Below are 27,970 nucleotides of genomic sequence, written 5' to 3' on the forward strand. Positions count from 1 at the left end.
GTGGTGAGGCCAAGAAGGACATCTATAGCTTCTACTCAAATTGTGTTGGCAATTTGACACATGACCTCTCCTATGTGCATAGGAAGCTGCAAGGTGAGGTCTAATCTAAGGATGTCACATGTATAAAGAGAATAGAAGACTGAGGCTCTACAAGTTAGGGCGAAATTTCAGGTTTGTGTTAAAGAATCAAATAAAAAGTCTAATTTGAGTCCCGTGGCCACAGTTATAGAGCCAGTTAACGGGTTGTGCACCAGGTAGTTTGCGTCCAGATCTGGGGTTCTTAATCTCATGCTGTATTTTCTTATTAAATTAGTGAATCAGCTGGGCATGGTGGCACACGCTCGTAATCCCCGCGCTTGGGAGGCAGAGACAGGAGGATCGCGCAGGTTTGAAGCCAGCCTTGCTGGCTTAAGAGACCCTGTTTCCAAATAAAAATATTAAATAGGTCTGGGAGTGTAGCCTGGAGGTAGAAGGGTTTCCACGAACCCCAGTACCACCCCCCAAAAATGAGCGAATCAATTATAAAACATTGATATTGTGCTTTCTGCACCAATCTCTTTTGAATTTAGTTAAGGGAAAGTCTGGTCTCTTAAACTTAATTTCCCTTTGGGCACTTGTAACATTGAATTTGGGGATGTACAGAGTAGAAATACTGGCCCTGTCTCAGCACTGAAGTTTTTCCCTGCTCCAGAGGCAGATATTTTGTTTCTACTCCATGGTCCATCCTTCAAGTTTTGGTTCCTTCAAGATTTTCTTTCTATTTACCTTGATAAAAAGTTAACTTTGAGACTCAAAACCATGTGAAGCTTTCTTTACTACAGATAAATCTGTTCTATAGGTAGAATCTGTCCTCCATTCCTGGGACCCAGCCTTAGTGGTGGAAGGGAACAAAAGAGATTTAAACGACAAAAGCAACAATTCTGAATTATTAACAGGGAAAAATACTTTGCTATTTAAAAAAAAGTTACATTATCACTCTTTGACTTCAAGCAAAATTTCTATTATCTTCGTGCCTAAAGAGAAACATGAAAAGCCAATTATAAGGCTGTGTTCTATTTGTTAGCAAGCTATGACTATGTGCTAGTCGTGATAACAGATTCTTGGAAAATAAAGATACAAATGATATATGCTAAACAGATAGAGAAAGATGAATTACCATGCCTACTGAGTATATGAGGATAAATACATGGAGAAAATGTAGTGGGGAGAGAAGAAGAACCCCACTATTAAGGGTACAGGTAGAGAAGGGAGAGCCAGCCAGTGAAGCTAACAGTTGGTTGCAGAGTCTGGATAAAAACTAGGAAAGTGTAATTATAATTAACACGTTACCGAATGCCTACCAATGCCTGGTACTATGCTAAGTACTTTCTTATGCATGACTTGCCTGTGATAACATAATTATTATGAAATTGATATTGGCGTAGCACGCCAGGTCCCTGGAGAAACCGGGCCCAGTAAGACGCTGGGTTCTGGGCGGGGGTCGCTCGCGGCGCACACCGCACACCAGCCGGGCCCAGGTCGCGGGACCCTGGGCCCCGGGCCGAACTGCGCGTAGCACGCCAGACCCCTGGAGAAACCGGGCCCAGTAAGACCCTGGGTTCTGGGCGGGGGTCGCGCGCGGGGCACGCCAGCTGGGGCCCGGGTCGCGGGACTCTGGGCCCCAGGCCGAACTGCGCGTAGCACGCCAGAACCCTGGAGAAACCAGGCCCAGTAAGAAGCTGGGTTCTGGGCAGGGGTTGCGCGCGGGGCATTCCAGATGGGGCCCGGGTCGCAGGACTCTGGGCCCCAGGCCGAACTGCGAGTAGCACGCCAGACCCCTGGAGAAACCTGGCCCAGAACAGAAACCTGGCCCAGAACAGAAAAACCTGGCCCAGAAGAGAATAAGAAAAACCTGGCCCAGAACAGAAAAAGATGCCCTGGGAGCATCTGGCAGAGGGTTTCTCCCCCCACCAAAGGCCTCTACCCCGCCAGGGCACAGGGCTGGTGTCCAAGTGAAAAGGAAAACCCAGGCATGGTGGTACATGCTTGTAATCCTAGTACTTGGGAGGTTGAGACAGGAGGATGGTAGGTTCGAGACCAGCCTTAGCAACTTAGTGAGACCCTGTTTCAAAATAAAAAAATAAGTAGCCGGGCGTGGTGGCGCACGCTTGTAATCCCTGCGCTTGGGAGGCAGAGACAGGAGGATCCCGCAGGTTCGAAGCCAGCCGCACGCGCTGGCTTAAGAGACCCTGTTTCCAAAATGAAAATGTAAAAAATAGGTCTGGGAGTGTAGCCCGGAGGTAGAAGGGCTTCCAGGAACCCCATTACCACCAAAAAAAAAAAAAAAAAAAAAAAAAAAAAGAGACCCTGTTTCCAAAAATAAAATAGGTCTGGGAGTGTAGCCTGGAGGTAGAAGGGCTTCCAGGAACCCCAGTACCACCAAAAACATTAAAAAATTAAAAGAAATAAAAAATAAGTAAAATTGGTGTAGGGCATGTAACTCGGAGGTAGAACACCCCTGGGTTCAATACTCAGCAAAAAAAAAAAAAAAAAGGAGGGGTCGCGCGCGGCGCACGCCAGCTGGGGCCCCGGTCGCGGGACTCTGGGCCCCAGGCCGAACTGCGCGTAGCACGCCAGGCCCCTGGAGAAACCAGGCCCAGTAAGATGCTGGGTTCTGGGCGGGGGTCACGCGGGGCAAGCCAGCTGGGGCCCGGGTCGCGGGACTCTGGGCCCCGGCCGAACTGCGCGTAGCACGCCAGATCCCTGGAGAAACCAGGCCCAGTAAGATGCTGGGTTCTGGGCGGGGGTCGCGCGCGGGGCACGCCAGCTGGGGCCCGGGTCGCAGGACTCTGGGCCCCGGGCCGAACTGCGAGTAGCACGCCAGACCCCTGGAGAAACCGGGCCCAGAACAGAAAAAGATAAAGAAAAATATTGGAGAGGTGGTAAGAAAGCCGTTATGGATGCCAGGACACTGGAGATGCAGACAAAACTTATCTAAATGCACTGGAACTTATGGAAAAATTCGCCGTGAAAGAGGACTGCTATTTCTCTATATTGTTAAGAATCTCAGACATTACATATAAGGAGAGAGTTTAGTGGAGACCAAGGAGAAATGCGGTGTTGAAAGAGTTCTCCGCGATGGTGGTGGAGACTTGTATTCAGGAGAAGCAGAAACCGGATCTTACCAACTTTATTTTTTTGGAGAAATTACACCAAATGTCGAATGCTACCATCACGCATGCTTAGGAACACTGGACAACATTCAGAGTGGAAAAAGAGCCTGGGAAGGATTTGAAACGGTGGAGGCAGTGGCAATGCCAGTGGTCAATACTCAGGGGAGGCAGAGATCTGATACATTACACCTGGAACCTTTGAAATAATAACCACAGAGACAGTGATCGGAACCTGCTGAGGGGTTAGGCGGGTGCCGGGGCCAGTGGCCGAAATTGGAGCTTGCTGTGAGGCAAGGCCACTACTGAGGCCTCCCGTGGCCGGGATTGGAACCTGCAGAGGGGTTAGACCGATGCTGGGGCCAGCGAGGCCGGCATTGGAGCCTGCCATGAGGCAAGGCTTGTGCTAGGGCCTCCGAGGTCGGGTCCGGAACTTGCTGAGGGGTTAGGCCGGTGCTGGGGTCAGCGAGGCTGGCATCGGAGCCTGCCATGAGGCAAGGCCAGTGCTGGGGCCCCCGAGAACGGGACCGGAGCCTGCTGAGGGGTTAGGCCGGTGCTGGGGCCAGCGAGGCTGGCATCAGAGCCTGCCATGAGGCAAGGCCGGTACTGGGGCCTCCGAGGTCAGGATAAGAGCCTGCCGAGGGGTTAGGCCGGTGCTGGGGCCAGCGAGGCTGGGATCGGAGCCTGCCTTGAGGCAAGGCTGGTACTGGGGCCTCTGAGGCCAGGATAAGAGCCTACCAAAGGGTTAGGCCGGTGCTGGGGCCAGCGAGGCCGGCATTGGAGCTTGCTGTGAGGCAAGGCCGGTGCTGGGGCCTCCGAGGCCGGGATTGGAGCCTGCCCTGGGGCAAGGCTGGTACTGGGGCCTCCGAGGCCAGGATAAGATCCTGCTGAGGGATTAGGCTGGTGCTGGGGCCAGCGAGGCCAGCATCGGAGCCTGCCATGAGGCATGACCAGTGCTGGGGCCTCCAAGGCCGGGATCGGAGCCTGCCGAGGGGTTAGGCCAGTGTTGGGGCCAGCGAGGCTGGCATCGGAGACTGCCTTGAGGCAAGGCTGGTACTGGGACCTCCGAGGCCAGGATAAGAGCCTGCCGAGGGGTTAGGCCGGTGCTGGGGCCAGCGAGGCTGGCATCGGAGCCTGCCGTAAGGCAAGTCTGGTGCTGGGCCCTCCGAGGCCGGCATCAGACTGCCTTGAGGCAAGGCCGGTACTGGGGCATCCGAGGCCGGGATAAGAGCCTGCCGAGGGGTTAGGCCGGTGCTGGGGACAGCGAGGCCGGCATCGGAGCCTGCCGTGAGGCAAGGCCGGTGCTGGGACCTCTGAGGCCAGGATAAGAGCCTGCCGAGGGGTTAGGCCGGTGCTGGGGCCAGCGAGGCCAGCATCGGAGCCTGCCTTGAGGCAAGGCCAGTACTGGGGCCTCGAGGCCAGGATAAGAGCCTGCCGAGGGGTTAGGCCGGTGCTGGGGCCAGCGAGGCCGGCATCGGAGCCTGCCTTGAGGCAAGGCCAGTACTGGGGCCTCAAGGCCAGGATAAGAGCCTGCCGAGGGGTTAGGCCGGTGCTGGGGCCAGCGAGGCCGGCATCGGAGCCTGCCGTGAGGCAAGGCCGGTGCTGGGACCTCTGAGGCCAGGATAAGAGCCTGCCGAGGGGTTAGGCCGGTGCTGGGGCCAGCGAGGCCAGCATCGGAGCCTGCCTTGAGGCAAGGCCAGTACTGGGGCCTCGAGGCCAGGATAAGAGCCTGCCGAGGGGTTAGGCCGGTGCTGGGGCCAGCGAGGCCGGCATCGGAGCCTGCCTTGAGGCAAGGCCAGTACTGGGGCCTCAAGGCCAGGATAAGAGCCTGCCGAGGGGTTAGGCCGGTGCTGGGGCCAGCGAGGCCGGCATCGGAGCTTGCCGTGAGGCATGACCAGTGCTGGGGCCTCCGAGGCCGGGATCGGAGCCTGCCGAGGGGTTAGGCCGGTGCTGGGGCCAGTGAGGCCGGCATCGGAGCCTGCCTTGAGGCAAGACCAGTGCTTGGGCCTCCGAGGCCAGGATAAGAGCCTGCCGAGGGGTTAGGCCGGTGCTGGGGCCAACGAGGCCGGCATCGGAGCCTGTCGTGAAGCAAGGCCGATACTGGGGCCTCCTAGGCCAGGATAAGAGCCTGCTGAGGGGTTAGGCCGGTGCTGGGGCCAGTGAGGTCGGCATTGGAGCCTGCCGTGAGGCAAGGCCGGTACTGGGACCTCCGAGGCCGGGATAAGAGCCTGTCTAGGGGTTAGGCCGGTGCTGGGGCCAGCGAGGCCGGCATTGGAGCCTGCCGTGAGGCAAGGCCGGTACTGGGGCTTCCGAGGCCAGGATAACAACCTGCCGAAGGGCTAGACCAGTGCTGGGGCCAGCAAGGCCGGCATCGGAGCCTGCCGTGAGACGAGGCCAGCATCAGAGCCTGCCGTGAGACATGGCCAGTGCTGGGGCCACCTAACCCGGGAACTGAACCTGCCGAGGGGTTAGGCCCATGCTGGGGCCAACGAGGCCGGCATTGGAGCCTGCCGTGAGGCTAGGCCGGTGCTGGGGCCTCCGAGGCCGGGATTGGAATCCTGCCAAGGGGTTAGGCCGGTGCAGGGGCCAATGGCCAGCATCAGAGCCTGGCGTGAGGCAAGTTCACTCCTGTGGCCTCCAAGGCCGGGACCAAAGCCAGCTTAGGGGTTTGACCGGTTCAGGGGCCAGCGAGACCAGAACTGGGGCCTCCCATGAGGCAAGGCCGCTGCTTGAGCCAGCGAGGTCTGGATCAGTCCACTGAGTAGCCAGGCCACTACTGGGACCATCAAGAGTAGGATCGGTACTTGCAACGCAGCATGCACAGAGAAATATCGCAGAAAATATAAATCAGATGCTTCTCTTAATCAGCAATAACTAGGAGGAAAAGGGCAACAGGAAGAGGTTGAGCTATAGAAAGGGCCCTATAGTGAAGCAACTAATGTGACCAATCAGAGGGTATGTAATACTGGAGGACGGAGCCTCTTTAAAACGCAGGAGGTACATAAACAAATATATCAAAGTAAATCACCAAAGAAGCGTGCGATGGAGGGAGGGGGAGGGAATGGGATGGGGGCTGGAGGAGGGCTAATTGGATGATGTGTGCTTGTATATCCTCTCAAGTCTTGTACTCCAATGTGATTGATATATGACTACAATGCACCAATTTAAAAAATAAATTAATAAAAAAAAGAAATTGATATTATGCTCTTTTTTTGGGGGGGGGTCTGGGGATGGAATCCAGGGGCATTTGATCTCTGAGTACACTCTCTGCCCTATTTTTTATTCTGTATTTTGAAACAGGGTCTAAGTTGTGGAGGGCTTCACTAAATAACTGAGGCTGTCCATGAACCGCAATCCTCTGGTCTCAGCCTCCCAAATGCCGGGATTACCAGTGTGCGCCACCACGCCCGGCTCTATTATGCTCTTTTATAGATGAGGAAATAGAGACTTAGAAGGAGTAAGTAACTTCCCAAAGGTCACCTGTTAGCTATGGCAGACCTAGGATTTGGTCTTTACTTCATCTTACTTTAAAGTCTTTGTTCACACGCTAATGTTAGCTCACTTTCCCAGTGTCATGAAAACCAAACAAAGATGGAGTATAAGAAATGAGGGGTGGGGGTGGAATAGATTTGCCTGTCCAATTTTGTCTTCAGCTTATTATCAACAAGGGTACAGGCCCTGGCTCAGGGTAATTGAATGAAAGAATAAAGACCCCTAATGTGAAAAGATCCCAAGAGATACCTCAATTTGGGAAGAAACAGGAGAGCAATTGAAACCCAGAAATTCAAGCACAAAAGAGAGAGGAGGCAGGTGGGAGGTTAAAGAAACTCAAGCCTCTGAGAGTTGAAAACCTGAGATGTAATGATTTCCAGATTTGATTGAAGGTATCGCAGCCAAATTTCCCAGGGTCTGGGAATCCAGATCTCTCTTTTTATAAGATTCTTAATTCAGAAGGACTGTAGTACACACATCCTGTACTCAACATCAAAATACTAAGTGTGTAAACATCTACTCTGTTAAACATCCTGAATGTTAAATTTTCTGAACCGAGTCTTTACCTCCAGGGCAATGGTAACTATTATTAGTTATCGAATCTTTAGTTTGTACTAGTAACTGCCTTTAGCACTTTATATATATTACCATTTCCAAGACACATCTTCCTTAATCTGGGGATGATTTTAAGACTCATTTTACAAATGAGGTCAGCCTGGCTCTAGAGCCTCCAGCCTTAGCCCTTGAGCTCAGGATGAAGGAGACGTGCAGCTGGGTCCTTCAGAAGGCTGAGAAATCCTCTCATGTTTCTTATATGTTTCATTAATTATGTTTCTCAGGGTATATTTAGGGAAGAGTATGCTATTAACGATTGTAATCTACATGCATCATTTGCACATAGTGGTGCATGCTTGTAATCCTAGTACTTGGGAGGCCGAGACAGGAGGATTGCAGGTTCACAGCCAGTCTCAGCAACTTAGTGAGGCCCTTGCAACTTAATGAGACCCTGTTTCAAAATAAAAATATAAAAGCCAGACGTGGTGGTGCGTACTTGTAATCCCAGTACTTGGGAGGTTGAGACAGGAGGATCACAGGTTATTGACCAACCTCAGATACGTAGTGAGGCCCTTGCAACTTAATGAGACCCTGTTTCAAAATAATTAAAAAATCAGGCTGGGGTTGTAGCTTTGAGGTAGAATACCTCTGGGTTGCATCCTCAGCACCACAATAAACAAACAAACAAACAAACAAATAAAATAGAAAGGGCTGCAGGTATAGCTCAGTGATCGAATGCCCCTGGGTTCAATCTTCAGTACCCCACTCCCATACACTTAGTAATCTATATAAATAAAAAGCCTGTGTTTTATTCTCAATTCTTTCACAAGTTGGAGCCAATTTACAGTTTTCTTGGTCATTAGGTTTTCAATGTTTCCTATTTTAAAAATGTTATTGTAGCTGGGCGTGGTGGCGCACGTTTGTAAATCCCCGCACTTGGGAGGTGGAGACAAGGAGGATTGTGCAGGTTGGAAGCCAGCCTTGCTGGCTTAAGAGACCCTGTTGCCAAATAAAAATATAAAACTGGGTCTGGGAGTGTAGACCGGAGGTAGAAGTATTTCCAGGAACCTCAGTACCACACCAAAATATATATATATTATTGTAAGTGAGGATCGGTGGCACACACCTGTAATCTCAGTACTTTAGAGGCTTAGACAGGAGGATTCCAGGTTGAAGGCAGCTCTTTGGAACTTATAGAGATACTCTTTCAAAATATAAACTAAAACAGGGCTGGGAGTATTGCTCAGAGCTCAAACACCCTGGGTTTAATCCCTAGTACCATAAAAAGTTACCATAAAACATACTTTATATACAAGAGCACATAAAGCGTATTTGCACAATGTGAAGACTAATAATACAGCATATGGAGATCTTCTGCCTGGGCCAGGAAGTAGCACATCCCTAAAGCCCAGCAGCTTCCTGTGTGGTTTATCCAATTGCATTTCCCTTCCTTCTTCTTCCTCCTTCTTCCTTCTTCTTGGAGGTGACAACTATGCTGAATTCTGTGTTAATTAAACCTTTGCTTAATTAACACATATTTGTATCCCTAGACAACATGCATTCTAGTTTTACATGTTTACATGTTCTTTAACTTAGCTATACGGGATCATACTCTTTTCTTGCTTGCTTCTCTGTCTCAACACTCTGTTCTCGAGGATGTATTCCTTATCTTTGCACATGCTGTGGTTCATTCTCTTTCCTGCCACCGATTGTGCCCATTGTTTAGCCATTTTCCCCATCAGTGGACACTGGGAATACTCCCAGCTCTTGCTCTCTGAACAATGATGCTTTTAACATTCTGGTAACAACAGCATGCAGATATATGAGTTTCTTTAGAATGGACTGGTTAGGGGCGGGGGAGCTTTGCCATCTCATCTGCAATCTTTTTGGTTTTCCTCTACGGGGATGTGAGACCAGCTGGATGACAGCAGTATAGGTTTTGGTTTAATATGCCAGTTCTGCCATTGTCCTGCCTGGGTTCACATCCCAGTGTGACCCACTATTGTGTGATCTCAGCAAGTGGCCTAATCTCTCTGAGCCATAGTCTCCACATTTGCAAACTGTGGCTAAAGAACAGAGCTTTTTCTTAGGGTTTTTTGGGGGTCATGTGAAGTAATGGTTATTGAGGAAATGATCAACAGTGGTCCCAGCTGGGAAGGGGTTAGAGAAACGTTTTTTTTCTCCACCTTTGTGGTTCCAGGTGGAAGGATTTTAGTTAGAGCAACACTCCTGGCCTTCCTCACTCCCTCTTCCCCAAGAGAAGTAACTTACTTATCTGGTATGGAGTCAGGGAGAAGCAACTGAGCTCAACATCAGCAGACAACAGATGTTGAAACAATCCAGGCTACAGAACGGTGTGTTCTAGTCTGGTTTCCACATATGGTAAGTTAATGAAAACTGATAAGTCGGGTCTCTCCCCTCCCCTACGTGATTTCACAGTAGGGACAGGAGGCGGAACCCTGGAGGCGGAGATATCGGGAGTCTAAGTGCCCGGAGACTCCAAACATCGTGAGACTACAGATGTCACGAGAGAATTGGTGTTCCTACTCTTAGTGTCCCCCCCCCCAAAAAATACCGGCTTAAAAGCAAGATTATTTCCCACCCGCCATGTGGGCGACTCAGCGGGCTGATCTGGACTACATGGCGGGACTATCCAGGCAGATGGCTCATCTGAACCCCCCCCCCCCCCGCTGACCTCGCCCCAAACCCCGAAGGTGCAGAGTTCTTTCAGATTAAAGCAGATTTTCATTACCTCGGCGGGTCCTTCGCAGTCTCCCCAAGCCTCAACATGCCCAGTTCAACCTTTCAAGAACAAGTGGTAGTTCTACCTGGAGCAGGTTGTGGAGTGCTGCTTTTAACTGTTGATCCAGCCCAATTCAGGGAGCAAATGCTGCATGTTTGCTTGTCCATAAATAAAGCCCTGTCCACAGTCCCTCGGTCAGTGCTGGGCTGGGTTTGTGGTCTCCACCCGTCCCTGTGTCTCACTGTGCAGGTGGTTGCAAACCCTGGAAAAGAAAGACTCCCCACGATCCCAGTGTTAAGTGCCCAAACCACATTTATGATAATGCAAAATGTTCTGGGAGCCTCTAAGTTTAAGGCCCAGGGCAAGCTCCCTTGTGTGGGGCAGCAGTGTGACTGAGCTGTCTAGGCAGATTCTGAAAACCAAGTTCCATCTGGAAGTAATCATAGATATCCAAATCCAGATAATTTTTACAGTTCATTTCACGATATGAATGAAACGGATGCATCTTTTTGGTGTTGCCTATGAACAGGCAGCTGATAAATGGATTAAGGTTCCCCTGGCTATCTGTATATCTAGCGTCCAAAACGGGATACATCCTGGCAGGCTGACGCCTTCCTGATGTGCCAGTCAGCCGAAGATCTGATTTTACACTTCTAAAGTCCCAGAAGGCGGTGTTTCATTGAAGGTCACGGAGGGGTCAGGCCCGTGTGTGTGTGTGTGTGTGTGTGTGTGTGTGTGTGTGTGTGTGTGTGGTGTAGTGTGTGTATTAAATTAAATGTGTTAAGGGAGAAGTTAAAGACAGATGCTGGACATTTTGAATATTTGTTGCTATTGAAAAAGTATCATTCTAAATCTTTCACAAATGGCAGATTTGCATGATTCCGACTAAGTATGAGAGAGAAAGAATGACAGACTGTCACAGATGCAGAGATGGACAGAGAAAGACAGTCTGAGATAGATGACCAATGAAACAGACAGCAAAGACTGTGAAAGAAAGAGTAGCAAAAGACAAAGGGAGACAGAGAGAGAAATAGACACACAGGGAAAACAGTGAAAGAGACAGAGGGAAGAGAAAAGGAAGGGAGGGAAGAAAGGAAGGAAGAAAACGAGGGAGGAAGGAAGGGAGACAGAGAATGAGTCATAAAGACAGAGTAAGAGAGGCACACACCAGGGGGAGAGCAGAGCAGCGGCCAGCGAGGGTGGGTGCACCCTGCCACGCAGTCACCTCCTGTTAAATGCTGTTTCCTCCATGACATTCACCAAACTAATGAGTTGTTTTCAGAGCAACCAAAAGCACTTTTTGGAGGGCACTGATGTGGATCTGAGTTGAATAAGCCCAGAGTGCCCTTCTCTGCTCCCCTCCCCCCACTCTCCTGCTCTCCTCCTGCTGCAGCTTCAGACAGCGATGTGTGCGGGCAGATGTGATCACAGATGCACTTTTTCCTACTTCGGGACCAGGCACCTGTGTGTCTCCTGCTTGTGGTTTCTAATGACTGTTGCTTCCAAGAGCAACAGGCATAGAAGAGTAAGATCACACCATATCAAGAGTTGTGTGTTTTCAGGTCTAATTGATAATCAAGTTCCGTCATTGCCAGGGCCCTCTCTGGCTTTCTGTTTTAGGGTTCCATTTTGCTTAATTGAATTGTTGGGCCTAGAGCTACTACTGTATATAATTTAAGTTTGTCTTAAAGATTTACCTGTACACAGAGAACTGCAACCTACCGTGAAAGTTAAGATTGTGTGTGCCTATGAGCAGGGCAGGGGGTTCTGATGTTCAGACTTGGTGCATGCAAGAAGGTGCCCTCATAGAAAACAGGGACAGGACTGCTCAGTTCTGCAGGGGACAGCTGTGTCCTGGCAGGGGTTGCCACCAACATTGTTCTGGTTGGCATTGCCCTCTCCCTTATGTTTTTCAGCTTCTAGAATTTTTAAAAGAAGAGCCCCATGGCTCCTTCTTCACATAACTCCAGCCTCTTGCTTTCATCAGCATGTCTTCTGCCCTCATTCTGATCCTCCTACATAACTCACATACGGAACGCCAGAGATCACATGGATCTTCCCTGGATAATCCAAGACCATGTCCTTGTCTCAAAAGCCTTTGCCAAATCACATCTGCAAGGTTCCTTTGACTATCTCCATGGGTCTCAGGAGTTAGGATGCCGATGACTTCGGTGTCAGTGGTGGGGGATATTATTCTGTCTACAATACTCATAAAGCTGTCCAGTTCCCAGGTCTGCCAGATAATAGGGTGATCACTGTGTGTGGCAGCTCTGGGCTTTATGTCCCAGGCTGGTTGTCAGTTACAGAAAAGGAAACCAGAGAACCAATCAAAATTCACATGATCCATGGATAGGGATTTCCTCACCAGATTTATTAAGTTGTTCAAATGAGAGGCTTTTCATGTGGAAACATGAAATGACTTGTTTTAGCTGTGCCTTAGACATTTTTATTGGACATAATAGAAATGATTGGAGCACTCCTAGGAAATGCCAGTGTATTTTTAGACTATGGCTTTTGCATGAAAAATCCTGTCTTGCGCCAAGGTGTCTCCTCCTACATTACTCTGCTAGGATGGCCACAACAAATACTACAGACTGAGTGGCTTGAAGAGCAGAAATATATGACCTCAGAGTTCTGAGCTGGAAGCCCACGATGTCGCTGCCAGCAACTATGGAGTCTCGAAGGCCTCCCTCCTTGCCTGGCAGTGGCCACCCCCTGGCTGCTCTGTCCTCAGTGTCAGCCCTCTGTGCACATGCATTTCTGGCATCCCTTCTTGTTCTTATAAGGACACCAGTCATGTGGAATCAGGCCTGTACCCTCATGCCTCATTTGTATCCATAAAGACCTTATCTCCAAATTGGTTATATTTTGAGGTGCTAGGGGTTAAGGCTTCAATATGTAAGTTTAAGGGGAACCAAATCAAATTCTGCTCATATTTTCTGTCTGCCTCTGATTCCAACCATTGATTCCTCTAAGAAGTCTTTATCAGATTTTGGCTTTAGCCAGGTTTTGGCATTAGCCAAACCCAGAAAAGGTTGTCATATTAGGAAAAAGAATTTATCAATATGATTGATGAACACATATTTCTTTAAAATATGTTTTCTTTAAAAAATTAGAGTGCACTAAAGCATTTGGTGTAATAAAGCAAAAAATAATAAATTTTAACTAATGTTTAACAGATCTCAGTTATGGGCCTAACATGACTCATTATCCTATGTAATTCTCTTAATAATTCCTTGGGATAGCTCTGTTGTACACATGAAGAAACGGAATCCCAAAGATTTAAGGGACTCACTCAAGATGGACTCTGTTTAATCCTGGAGACTGCATTGGCAGTCATACATTGACTAATTGTCCATTTTTTTATGTTTCACTTTATGGCTTTGGTCACCTGATTCTCCCAACACATCAGAGGGCTAGGCATTAGTAGTATACCCATTTTATAGATATAGAAATTGAGGCACAGATTGTTAAGTATTCTGCCCAAGGTCAGACATAAGAATAATAGGTGGAGAAGGTAGGACAGGCACAAAACCAAACTTTTAACCCCCAGACACTTGTCTCTGCTTTTAGAATACCATTGGCATAAGAAAGAGCGGTTCTCAAGTCCATTTTCATGCTATTTCAGATGCGAGGATGTCCGAGGATGTCCTGATTACTAGAATGCCAGGACACAGATCTATTAGTTATGAGACAGATGCAAAATCCAGAATGAATCTCAAAGGCTCCACACCCTTCCTATAGATCAACAGCACCAGCAGCACCAGGAGCTTGTCAGGACCGGACCCCCTGAATCCAAGTCTGCATTTTCATAAGATTCCCCAGGTGAGCCTTGTGCACATAAGGAACACGTAAAAACGGTTATATCTTTGATTGTAGGACAAAGCTATGGTCATTTACACTTCCGTTCTGAAGGGGTCTTCTTTTTTTAGTTGCTGTTGAAATTTAACAGCTAACCCTTTGCTGTTCAGGCCCACGAAGTTATACAAATAGTTCTCAAATTCAATGTGTTTTAGAATCACTAGGGATATTTGTTAAAAACATACATTTTCTTTTCAGCTCCATTTCCAAAGATCCTGATATGATAACTTTGGGGTTGGACCCAGGACTCTGCATTTTAACAAGGACCATGTGCTTCCTCTCTCTCCTCCATGTCCTGTGCTTTTTTAATCCTTGGGTTGTGTTTGAAGAATTTAATTAAAAACAATAATGCTCTTTTGTGACTGTATTTGGGGATTGTAAATGCAAATTTCTGAAGCAGCAAAAGGTTAAAAAGAAAAGAGCAGGATGTCTGATGCAGAGAAGCTATAAAAGAAGAAAGTGTGGTATTGAGTGCTGCGATTTTTTCTTTATATGTATGGGGCCATTGAAATTGTGATTATTGACCCTTGAGACCGAGCCACTGTGTTCAAAGTATCTTACCTTATAACTCTCTACTGGTCCCCAGCCAAAAGAATCAAAATTTAATGATAAAGAGAGGAATTTTAACTTGTTCAGCCTTGCAAACTATATCAAGTGTCTTTCTGACCAGCTTGAATGACAAAGTGTAGATTGTGATACTATAGCCATGATGTCTAGGAGCAAAGGCAATTCCAATTAAAAAAAAAAAAGAAAGCATTGAGTCAGAATCTTGTTGTATTGGCCCAAAGTTAAACATATTTTGCCTTGAACTTATAAACAGTGAACTGTTTTTGTTTCAGAGATATTTTATAGATTTGGTCTAACTTTAGGACAGCAAAGACTCAACTTCCCGCATGATGCAAATGCAGAAACAAAATGCGCCTCCCTTTTGGGGAGTGCTGTGTTAAATCTCTTCTTAAATTTCACAGGGTCTGCCCCTGCAGTGGGGAAGTCCGGGAGGGCTGCTGAGCACAACCTTGCTCTCAGGGAGCTGGTACATTTCCACGGAGAAAGTAGGGACTGATTATGGCCTTTATCCCTTTTTCTGTGAATAGACAAGAATGATTGTTCTTCAAATGACATTCGATTTGGAGATCCTGTGACAGTACAAGAAATAGCACAGGCGTGGTTGGTATTCTCAACTGAATCTGACAATGATCAAGGAATTGGCATGTAGAAGGGTCCTATGTAGAGAGGAAAAGTCCCTAAATGATACCAGATCAGAGGAGATGCTCAGATGTGTAAAATATCACATTACTGGACGCCCACCCCTCTGAACACCAGCTTTTTTTTTAGAGAAAATTATTATTTTTTTTATTGGTGCACTGTATTCATACATCATAGTGGGATACAAACTTTTGTAGACATACATGCACACATCGCCCAGTCAGCCCCCACCCGATCCCCACCCCGTTCCCTCCCCATCCCTCCTTCCCATGCTTGGCTTAGTGGTTGACATCTAGTATAATAGCAATTTATCCAATATTAATGATGATAATCTCACATAACAGTTTCATTTGTCTGATACCAAGCTTTTGATGACTTAACAATAACATTTCAATATTTCTTTTTGCTTTCTTTCTTACCAGAGAATATTTTTTCTTTTTTTTTTTAGGTGAAACTATCATACATTTATTTATTTATTTTTCAGAAAAAATTTATCCTAATATGGAATATGGACTCTAGATACCCAAAACGATCTCGAAAAAGAACAAAGCTAGAAGATGTATATTTTCTGATTTCAAACCATATAAAGCTACAATAATTGAAACAGTGTAGTACTGTTCTAAAGGCAGATATATAAACCATTGGAGTTAAATAAAAGCCTAGAGATAAATTCTTCCATATATTGTCAAGTTATTTTTGACAAGGTTTCCACGAACATTTGGTGGAGGAAATAATAATCCTTTAAATAAATATTGTTGAAAAATAATAATTACATGAAAAGGAATAAAATTGAACCCTTACCTAACACCATATACAAATATTAACTCAAAATAGATAAAAGACCTAAATATAAATCTTAAGACTATAAACTTTTAGAAGAAAATCTGGGTCATAAAACCTCACAGCATTGAAATTGGCAGTGATTTCTTGGATATGATTTCAATGGCACAGGCAACAGAAGGGTAAACAAACTCCCTAAAAAATAAAAAAAATATTGTATATCCAAAGACAATGTAAACAGAGTTAAAAGTTACTGATAGAATGGGATAAAATATTTCCAAAATATTTCTAAAACTTTAACACACATTTGTCAAATTCTTTAAATAGAGAATAGGGAGTGCAACTTAATGTTAGGGTAGGGAGGGCTGATAAAAATCATCTGATTCAGTCTCTTTCATTTGCATATGATAAAAGTTGGGGGACTCACAGAAAGTAAACCCAGTCATGGTTGTACTAGGTCTTCAAAGAAATATTTGGATAGTTTTTTATGTTTAGTCATGGCATTATTTTTCTTTTTAAAGTCTTACTAGTTTCTCACCTAACACTATATTTTAAAGTAAGTTATGGTTAAGGAAATGCATAAAGAGTTTTTCCTTGGATGCAAATCTGATTTTTTTAGGAAGAGGGTGCCAAGGATGAAGGCAAACTGTCCTTCAGGCTCAGGGGCTTCCTTCTGCTTGAGTTGATGTCTGCTTTTCCCACATTGCTGCTAGAAAAGCCTAGGCTTTATTTCAATGTACACAACACCCTCCCCCTCTCCCCCTTCAGCCCTGTACTGCTGGCTGCTCGGTTCCTCTTTGGCCGGGAGCAGAGTTCCATTCCATATGTATCTCCCCAGTCTGAGTGTCTTGTTTCTTGTTTTCCTAACGTACAGGAGGCCTGGTGTGGGCATGCAGCCTCAGTTGAGGGTTTCATCATCCAGCGAAGAGGAAGCATGGCTAAACAGCATTAACAGTGCCAATGTGTTCTGTATAGAAATATAGTTGGTCTTTCCTTTTCAGATTTGGGACTATAAGTACTATCTTCTTGTTTTACTCTCTCTAACCTAACAGATTTTAAACATGATTTAAGAGTAGAAATTGTAGCCAAATATGGTGGTACACATCTGTAATCCCAGTACTTGAGGATCCTAAGTTTAAAAATAGCCTCATCAATAGCAGGACTCTCAGTAACCTAGTGAAATTCTTAAAAAAAAAAAAAAAAAAAGGGCTGGAGGTATAGCTTGGAGGTAGAATGCCCCTGGGCTCAATCCCAAGTACCAAAATAAATAAATAAATAAATAAAAAAGTAGAGATTATGCTGAATTTTTGATTGTCAACACAAAACAACAGATTATGTGAAAAGTCAATACATTTAAAGTGTGATGATAGAACATTTAAAATGAAATGATATTTTCTATTTTCAAGATAGAAATTATGTAGATGTTTTGAAAGATGATTTTAAGAGCCTCAATACTGTGATGCCACAACTATTTTCATGGTTTATTACTGTGTCAGTGCTATCACTTTCTACTCCTCTATTTCATTGTGGTTACAAACAAAGCCTAGAAAAGTCAAGAGAGAGAGAGAGAGAGAGAGAGAGAGAGAGAGAGAGAGAGAGAGAGAGAGAAAAGATGGAATTGTTTCTGTCCATTCAATCTCTTCCTAGAAGTTATTTACTTAAATTTTTTTTGAGATACAAAATTGAATTTCACATTGAAATGAGTTTAGAACTGAATAATATTTTACACACACACACACACACACACACACACACACACACACACACACATTCATGTTACTGCTACCTGTATCAAGACACAAAAATTGACAGCACTCAGAAAGTTCCCTCATAGCTCTTCCTGTCTATAGCTGGCCCCTACCAGAGATAGCCTCTGTGATGAATCTGGTTGTGATAACCTGCTTTCACTTACTCAAGGACTTCCTATTTGCAGAACCAGATGGTCTCTTTCTTTTGTGTGTAGCTTCTTTTGCCCCACATGTCTGTACGTTCCATTCCTCTTGATAGACCAGCAGACTTTTCTTTATAAGGTTATGTAAGTAATTTTATTATAGGCTCATAGTTTTGGTGAAATCCCATACAATAGGTATGACTGATGTCTCTAAGCAGTTTCTTGTTTTAATTGAGGGCTTGTAGAATTTGGAAATAGCTATTACATCAACCTAGTGGTAATCTGTCATTAGAAGAAGGAAGTCTCATCAATCAAATTGTGTCCTTTTTGGATAATGAGTAGGTGAACATAAAGGGCAGAGCCTGCACGGACTGTGTGAAGTGGTCAGCAGGTACTTGCGCAGCCAGGTGAGAGAAATGCTAACCTGGAGTGCTTCATCTTTAAAAAGTCGGGGGAGGCCTTCTGCAGGGACAGGGACCATGACCCAGATGAACATCTCTGCAAATAACCACGTCCTCCTTTTCTCATTCCCACACTCTGAATTTTCCTCCCAGTTGCCAATATATTTTTCAGCATTTTGCTTCTGAGAAGACAGTGCTTTATAAAGGAGTAAAAGTGTTTTAGCTACTGAAAAGAACTATTACTTTAAAGAAATACTTTTGCTAATTTATATATCTCAATGAGCTGGAGAATGACAAAAGTTAACATTCTTGTTTTCAACCAATTCTGGGACAATAATAAAGCCAAGCCTAAGATCCTGCTTGGTGTTCTCCTGCGGATCAACATCATGGTTGCTTCTAAGTCATCCTGTAGAGTCATAAAAATTATTTTAAAAACTATCTCACCATTTCCATAAGAATCGTCTGTGGGCTCAAGTGTATTAGAGCATTTACGAGAACTTTGCAGCAGGTACCTAAGAAATGCACTGCGAGGCACACATACCTTCAGGATGGTGAATGCTTCAGGATTCGTGGTACAGAATACAGGAGCAGACAAAGCATGAGAAATGAAGCAGCATAGAGGTTGCATGAGCCACCACAGCAAGACACAAACTGTGACTTACACAGTAAGACTTTGTTTTTATAGTTCTGAATGCTGCAAGTTCTAGGTCAAGGTGGTTTGCAGGTGGCCACCCTCTTGCTACCTCTTCACATGGTTGTCCTTCTTCCTGTTTTTATTTTATTTTATTGAGGAACTGGGGATTGAGGCCAGGGGTAGTCCATCTCCAAGTTACACACCCAGCCCTTTTTTTTTTTTATTCTTTATTTGAAAACATGGTCTCACTAAGTTGTGGAGGGCTTCACTAATAGCTGACGCTGGCCATGAACCCATGATCCTCCTGTTTCAGCCTCCCAAATACTCGGATTTCAAGTGTGCACCACCATGCCTATCCCTCTTCCTGTATTTATTTATTTATTTATTTATTTATTTATTTTTATTGTACTGAGAGTGGAATCCAGGGACTTTTCTACCTCCGGGCTATACTCCCAGACCTATTTTTTAAAATATTTTTATTTGGAAACAGGGTCTCACTAAGTTGCTGAGAGCCTCACTAAGTAGCTGAGGCCGGCTTTGAACCTGTGTGATCCTCCCGTCTCAGCCTCCCAAGCGTGGGGATTACAAGTATGCGCCACCATACCCGGCTTCTTCCTGTTTTTATAAGGACACCAGTCATGCTAGACCAGGGCTTCACTCTGATACCTTCATTTTCACTTATCTCTTTATAGGCCCTGTTTCCTCACAAGGAAACATTCTGATATATTCAGGATTAAGACTTCTACGTATAAATTTTGGGAGAATACAATTCAGTCAATAATAGGTGTTGAAATCTGACCTGTTCAAGGAAGAAAGATTGGTAATATTTCTATTGTTTTGATGAGTTGGGGTAAGGGAGAGTTGCTGGACATTGGGTGGACTTGACCAAGGTCAGCACTCAAACTGGGTGGGCAAGGTTCGCTTCCTCACTGTAGAATGTCCCCCACTTCTATGGACTGCATTAGGAAAATGCCTAGTTATTATTATGTTGAATAGATAGAAGCATGACACAAACCAAGATATTATAGTGTTAAGTGTTATTACAAAACCAACAAATTGATGAGGGACATAAATATCCCAAGCAATGCAGGGGTACTGGCCTGGGTTGGTGGTTGGTGTCATAGTCAGTTATTTATGGAGAAGAGAGTTTCTTTTCTTTCTTTCTTTTTTTTTTTTTTGCGGGTCTGGAAATGGAACCCAGGGACATTTGACCTTCAAGATACATCCCCTGCCCTATTTTTTATTCTTTATTTTGAAACCGGGTCTCACTGAGTTGCAGAGGGCCTCCCTAATAACTAGCTGAGGCTGTCCACGAACCACGATCCTCTGGTCTCAGCCTTCCAATGCTGGGATTACAAGCATGTGCCACACCGGGCAGGAAGAGAGTTTCTACAGGGAATGAGCAGTCAGCAGGCCTAGAAAGAGAATTAATGACTCCTGTGTGATACATCCCAGAATTCTGGGATTTTGCCAGGGTCCAACTGGTTCTAGGGCTGGGTCATTGGATTTCATTTTGGGGGAGCCTATCAAAAGATCCCCTAAAGCCAGGCGTGGTAGCCAACACTTGTAATCCCAGTACTTGGGAGGCTGAGACAGGAGAATCACAGGTTCATGGTCAGCCTCAGCTACTTAGTGAGGTCCTCTGCAACTTAGACCCTGTTTCAAAATAAAGAATAAAAAATAGGATTGGGGAACAGCTTGGAGGTAGAATGCCCCTGGGTTCATTCTCTAGTACACACACACACACACACACACACACACACACACACACACACACACACAAAGACTCCCCTAACTCTACATGATATGCAGCCTCAATCAACTTGTTCTTTGCCAGGATCTGCTCTAATTTTACAAAAGCTCAGAGGAAACAGCCACAACAGTCTTTGTTGCCCTGGCCGTGTGTCTAGGGCTTCTGTTGATGGACTGTGCTTTTCCAGCCATGGTGTACTTCCATGTACAGCTGTCAGTTGCCAGGACAGGATTGGTGTTAAGAGGATTGTGCCAAACACTATCATAACAAATAGAGTTTTGCAAGAAGAAATGGCCATAAGTCAGAGTTCAAATGAGCAGTGTATTCATTTGTTTATCGAGCACATCATGGTCAGTTACTGTTAATTGATCTATCAATGCACTTCTGATAAAATAGATAAAAATCCTTGCCTTCATGGACCTTTCGCTCTACTAGACAGAGGCAGATAATAAATAAATAAAACCAGTAAGTGGAATGCATCATAAGTCAGATGGTGATCTGTATGGTGAAGGAAAACAAATAGACCCAAGGAATCAGAAGTGTCCCATTCAGTGGGCAGCTTTGCAGTTATAAAGGATGGCCAGAGAAGTCTTCACTGAGAAAGTGACTTTGAGCAGGGTCTTGGTGAAATCAAGGAAGCAAGCCATGGAGCTTGGGGGAAGAACGTTCCTGACACAGGGGTCCTTGGTGTAAGTGTATGTATAGAAAAAGCCAAGGAGCTAGTGCAGCTAAAACTGAGAGAGGATGAGACAGCGTCAGTGGGAGGAGGTGTGAGAATGGGCAGGAGGAGGAGGCAAATCCTATAAGGCTTTTATAAGGATGGAGGCTTTGACTGAGTGAAATGAGAAGCCATTGAGGGTCTTAATAGAAGAGTGCGTAACCTACTAACTTAAGGATGGAGAAGGATTTGGAGAGAGGCACAAGTGTGAGCAGAGAGATCAGTGAAGAAGCTGCAGTGATAAGCCAAGCAGCAGCAGCAGCTGGTGGCTGGGACCAGGTGTCAAGAACTGGTGAGAAGTGGTTGGATTTAAGACATGTTCTGAAATGGAATCATTGCCATGGACACCGTAGAAAAGTTATAGGAGATGGAAACCAGGAGGCAGGGTGGACCGCAGGGTATTAGGTCCATGAACAACTAGAAATCTAGCGCTCAAGTGACTACAAGTATCATTAGAAAGTAGTTTTATTTAAACGGACTGACTTTGGAGTGTCTGATAGCTCAGATCTCACTCCCAGAAACTACAAGGAATAAAGAATACACGATGGTATCATTCTGCAGACTGGCATCACCGTACCTGACACCTCCAGCCTCACATCCCTCCAGCCATCCTTCCTCATCCACTCCATTCACTAGCTGTACCTCAGAGAGGAGTCAGGAAACTCCATAAACTCTAGATAAATTTTATGCAAATATTCTGTGGTGTGCAAAAGTCCAGGGTCTCCCGAGGGCTCTCGCCAGATTTCAGGGACGGACGTTCTTTAACCTCCTCTGTGTCCTGGATGCCAGATGAGCCCTGTGCTGCCTCCATCTCTCCTCACACCAAACTCCAGGGGTACTCTCCTGATGGTCTGAAATGGTACTCTCCTGATGGTCTGAAATGGTACTCTCCTGATGGTCTGAAATGGTACACCTATTTCTTCACTTTTCTCCCTCATCTTGTCCAGGGGTAAAAGTAATCTCCCTCATTGTTCTCTGCCTAGCACTTTAGAGGTGTGTGTGTGTGTGTGTGTGTGTGTGTGTGTGTGTGTGTGTGTGTGTGTTTGTGTTTAAACTTGGTCTCATTCTCAAGATCTTATCAAAAAGAAACCATGTCCCCTTAGAGCAGTCTGCAAGGTTTTAGACAGATCTTGTTTGATTTCTTTGAATGAATGATTCCTCTGGCTGCAGAATGGACTGCACGTGGGTAAAAGCGATGGCCCTCCACTGCCTCTGCCCCTGGGTTCCATCTCCAGACTCTCAAAAAATAAAAAAATTGAGTTTCAAGTGAAAGTGAGAATTTTTGAAAACTTATATTCCCCCAGGGAGTCTGATAAGTTTCTAATACTTGAAGGCTTTTTGGTAAGATAAGTGGTATATTACTGACACATATATATCATTTATTGATATCTATTTTGCATATTAAGAAACAACCAAACAGGTTTCCATAGTAGGTGAACCATTTTACATTCCCCCAGTATAATTTACATGTGTATATGTGTGTGTATATATATGTGTGTGTATTTCATGAAATATAACCACATTTAGAAGATTTGTATAACTCAAGGAACAAATATTTGACAAATGACCATGTTATTACAAAATTAAACATAGAAAAAGATCAATTCAAAATATTCAATGGACCAATGGATTTTAAAATAACAGGGTAGGAAAAGTTTGTCAATTTAGTTTCAGATTCCACACTGCAACTTTTTTTTTGGTGGTACTGGGTTCCTGGAAACCTTTCTACGGCCAGGCTACACTCCCAGACACCTATTTTTTTTATATATTTTTATTTGGAAACAGGGTCTCTTAAGCCAGTGCAGCTGGCTTTGAACCTGTGCGATCCTCCTGTCTCTGCCTCCCAAGCGCAGGAATTACAAGCATGCGCCACCACACCCGGCCACACTGCAACTTTTAAGAAGCTATGACTTGTTAAGCTTTGTAGTGCTTTCAAACTCATCTACAGCTACCTAAAAAGGATATTAAAATATTTCTTTTTTTTCCAATTATATATGAAGGTGAATTTTCTTTGTGTTCTTAAGTGAAAACAACATAATGAAATACAATGAATGCAGCGAACAGATGTGGGAATCCAGCTGTCTTATATAAAGTATGATGCAGGCCAGACACTTTTCTCACTAATTTGTAAAATATAGTTATTTCTTTTAATGGCTTTATTAAGGTATAATTGAAATACAATAAACTGCATGTGTTTAAAGTCTACAATTTGATAAATTTTGACATGTGAATACATCTATGAAAACATCACTTCAACCACAATACTGAATTTGTCCACCCACCCTCGAAGTTCCTTTGTATTTCTTTTTCATAATATCTTCTTTCCCTTCCTATTCTCTGGACTTCTAGGCAACCAATGATCTGCTTTCTGTCACTATCTTAGTTTGATTTTTCTAGAACTTTATATATATGCAGTCAGACTACACACTCATTTCACCGCATTACTATTTTAAGAATCACTCATGTTTTTGTGTGTATCAAAAAGCTCATTCATGAACTGGGCATGGTGGTGCATGCTTGTAATCCCAGCATTTGGGAGACTGAAACAGGAGGATTGCAGTTTGTGGCCAGTTTCAGCTACTACTTAGTGAGGCCCTTTGCACCTCAGTGAGACCCTGTTTCAAAATAAAGAATAAAATATAGGGCTGGGGGTGTAGCTCAGAGGTAGAATGCTCCTGGGTTCCATCCCGAATACCACACACACAAAAAAAATCTAATTCATTTTTTATTACTGTTCTATTGTACAGATATAGTATAATTTTCTCATTCTGTCTGACATTTGGGTTACTTATAGGTTTCAGCTATTACAAATAAAGCTTTTGTGAACATTTATATGAAGTCTTCGCTTAGACATACTTTTCATTTCTCTTTGGAAATACCCTGGAGAGAAATGGCTGGGCCATAGGAGTAGTATATGTTATTATATATTAAGAAACTGCCAAAAAAATCCCCAAAGTAGTTGTACCGTTTTACATTCCCACCAGCAGTGCATGGAGGTTCAAGTTCCTCCACAGGTTCACCAACACTCTGCCATTCTAGCAGTTATGTATTGATACCTTATTGTTTAGTTGAATGACTGATAAGGTTGGACATATTTTCATGCATTTATTTGCCATCTGTATATATTCTTTGTTGAAATGTCTGTTCAATTATTTTGCCACGGTTTAACTATTATACACTTAGGACCTACAGGACCACAGTTGTATTTGTGGCTTGTCATTGAAGCATCGTTATGTGGTGCTTGACAGTAGAGGCAAAACCCTTGAACCAGTCCTTCAAGGAGCAACCAGATGAGTCAAAATGGCTCCTTTCAATACCCAGGATCTACCGTGGGAATTTACACTGCTCTTCTCAAGCCTGCTGCCAAGGTGGAGAGAGGAGATGGGGCCAGGATACACACATTCTGGGTGGCAGGTGTTTTTTTCTTGATTAAATGTTGATCTGGTTGCTGTGCATATTTTATTAATTTCCACAATTCTCATAAAATGGAACATTTTGTAAGTTTATTTGCTGTTTTTGTGGAGGAATAGTCTGGCTCTCCCCTCCCCACCCTTTCCATTGACACCTATCTTCAGTACACTGACTTAGTTCTGATAAATAGATATCTTTCTCCTTTTTCTATACTTGGTTTTGCTTTACGCTTTTGTTTCCTAGGTGAAGGCTGAGGTCATTTAATTGGGTGTTTCTATTCTGTGTCCTACAAATTTCCTCTTAGGGAATTAGCTAGCGGCACTCCCTCCCCACATATTTTATATGCATGTTTTTACTTTCACTTAGTCCAAAGTGCTTTCTAACTTCCCTTTTGATTTCTTCTTCAACTCATGGATTATTTTGGAGAATATTATGTAGTTTCCAAATCTATAGGCATTTTCTAGATGCTTTTGTGTATTTCTATTTAATTTTTTATTAGAGCCTATTTGTATGTTATAAATTATTTTAAATTTACTTAGAATGTGAGAGCCTGGGATATAAATTTATCCTGGTAAAATTCCATGTGCACATGCAAAACCTGTGCGTTCTACTTTGAGTGTAAAGTTCTACAGATGTCCAATACTTCAAGTTGGTTGGTAGAGTTGTTTAGGTCTTCTTTATCCTTTCTGATTGTTTGCTACTTGTTCTACCAACTATAAATATGAAGCATGAAACTTTCGGATTATTATTATTAGTTTGTCCTTCTGTTCTGTCAGTATTTATTTCATATATTTTAAAGTTCTGTTATCAGTGTGTTATCATTTTAGGATTTAGGATTGCTATTCACCTTCTTCAACTGTCCCTTTATCACTGAAATAATCTTCTTTATCCCCTTGAATATTCTTTACTCTGAAATCTACTTGTCTGATATTCATATCCAGTTGAATTTTCCTTTGAGTGGAATCATGTGATCTATCCTTTTCCATTTGTTTACTTTTAACCTACTCATGTCTTTATATTTAAAAGTTTCTTTTAGACAGCACAGGATTGGGTTTGTTTGTTTTCCAGTCTGAAAACATCTGCCTTTTACATGAGATGTTAGATCATTTATACAGTGTGGAATTATTGACTGGTTTCATTTATTATGTATTTATTTATGTATTTATTTATGTATGTATGTATGTATTTATTTATTTATTTATTTATTTATTTATTTATTTATTTATTTATTTATTTATTTTTGGTGGTACTGGGGTTCCTGGAAGCCCTTCTACCTCCGGGCTACACTCCCAGACCTATTTTATACTTTTTAAATTTGGAAACAGGGTCTCTTAAGCCAGCATGCTGGCTTCGAACCTGTGAGATCCTCCTGTCTTTGCCTCCCAAGCGCTGGGATTACAAGCGTGCGCCACCATGCCCGGCAAACTGGTTTCGTTTAAATATGGTATTTTGCCAGGTGAGGTGGCAACGCTTGTAATCTCAGCATTTGGGAGGCTGAGACAGAAGAATCTGGGTTCACGGACAACCTCAGCTACTTAGTGAGGCCCTTTGCAACTCAGTGAGACCCTGTGTCAAAGTAAAGAATAAAAAATAGAGCTGGGGGTGTCCTCGGAGGTAGAATGCCCCTGGATTCCATCCCTAGTACTGCAAAAAAAAAAAAAAAAAAAAAAAGCAATTTTGTTATTTGCTTTCAACTTTCTATCTTTGTTTTCTTTCTAATTTTTTAGGTTGAGGAATTTATAATTCTATTTTTCTTAGTAACTCCAATTCTTTGTTATATTATTTTAGTGGCTGCTTTAGGTTCCATTCTTTAATTTAATACACTTTCCCTTTTGTACCGCCGTTTCACGGACACAGAGTACAGGTTATCCACCACAGCCTGCTTCTGTTTTTCTCCTTCAGGTTTGTGTGCTATTTTCATAAAGTATACCTCTACGATTTACACAAATCCCATTATGTGTTGATGTTAATTTTGTTTTAAAATTCAGTTATCACCTTAAATTTAAAGATTTATGTAAGAGAAAAGTACCCATATAGTTACAATTTCTGGTGGGTTTTTTTTTTTTTTTTGAGTGGGGCAGGAGGGGGAGCCATGGGGATCCAGGCATCTGGTGTCATTCTCCTTTTAGAAGAAGGCTTACTTAAAATTTCTTGTAGAACAAGTTGGCTGGTGAGGATTTCTCCCCCCAGTTTTTGTAGTTCTAAAAAGTTTTCTTTTGACTTCTTTTCTAAAATATATTCTAGTTGAGCAAATAATTCTTGGTTGACTCTTATTTCTTTAGAAAGATGTTGCTCTGTGGCTATCTTTATTGTGTCATTTCTAAGAAGATAATCCCAGGTTTTTCTGTAATGTGTCTTTTTTTATCTGGGTGTTTTGAGATTTTTATCTTTTTCATTACCTTTAAGCAGTTGGATTATGATGCCTTGGAATTGTTTATTTATGTTTCTTGTGCTTGATATTCAGGTACTTACTGGATTTTTGGGTTTAAAGATTTCCATTTTGAATAACTTTTTACTGTCCTTGTATACTAATTATCATCTATGTTACTTCTGGGTCAAATGAAATTTATAGATTTTACTCATTTGGGATTATATTTTCATGTTTTATATACCTATTTATTATTATTAAGTGCCAGATATTGTGAATTTTACATTGTAGTGTCCTGGATATTTTTGTATTCCTAAAAAGATTCTTGACTTTTATTTTGGAATGCAGGACATCTCTTGGAAACAGCTTGATTCTTTGGGAGGGCTTGGTTTTTAAAGGTCTATTAAGTTGGCCCAGAGCAGCATTATATCTGGACCAATTTTCCCTATTACTAAGGCAAGGCCCTTCTTGGTAACAGAGATGATTACCCAGTGCACCAGGAATCATGAAGTTTCCTGTTCCAGTTGCTGTGGCTGGCACTATTCTGGGCCCCATGTGAGCGCTGAGCCCTGTTCGCACCAATGCTTTCAGCCGATTCTTTCCCTAGCCTTGGGTTGTTTCTTCACACACATGAGCTGCTTGGTATTCATCAGAGTACTTGGTGCCCTTAAAGGTAGCAGAGATTATTGTCTATGCATCTCTGTTGTCTGTTCTCTATTCTTTGTCCTGTGAACCATGTCTTACTCTACCACGAACCACGAACTATTAGCTCCATCACCTCAATGCAGTGACACTATCATACCTGGATCTTTTCTCCTTGGGTCGGGCTTAGTAACTTTATGTGGCCTGAGAAGATTAAAATATGTATGGTCTGGTCCTTTACAAAAATGTTAGCTGACCCTGACAGTAAAACTGATACAACTGTAGGGCTCACTTCATTTGTTTCTCCTCCTGCAGGGATTACTGTCTTTTGTTGCTTTATGTCCAGTGTCTTGAGAGCTTTTTCAT

Source organism: Muscardinus avellanarius (genome assembly GCF_963383645.1).
Source record: "Muscardinus avellanarius genome assembly, chromosome: 6".
Classification (NCBI taxonomy): domain Eukaryota; kingdom Metazoa; phylum Chordata; class Mammalia; order Rodentia; family Gliridae; genus Muscardinus; species Muscardinus avellanarius.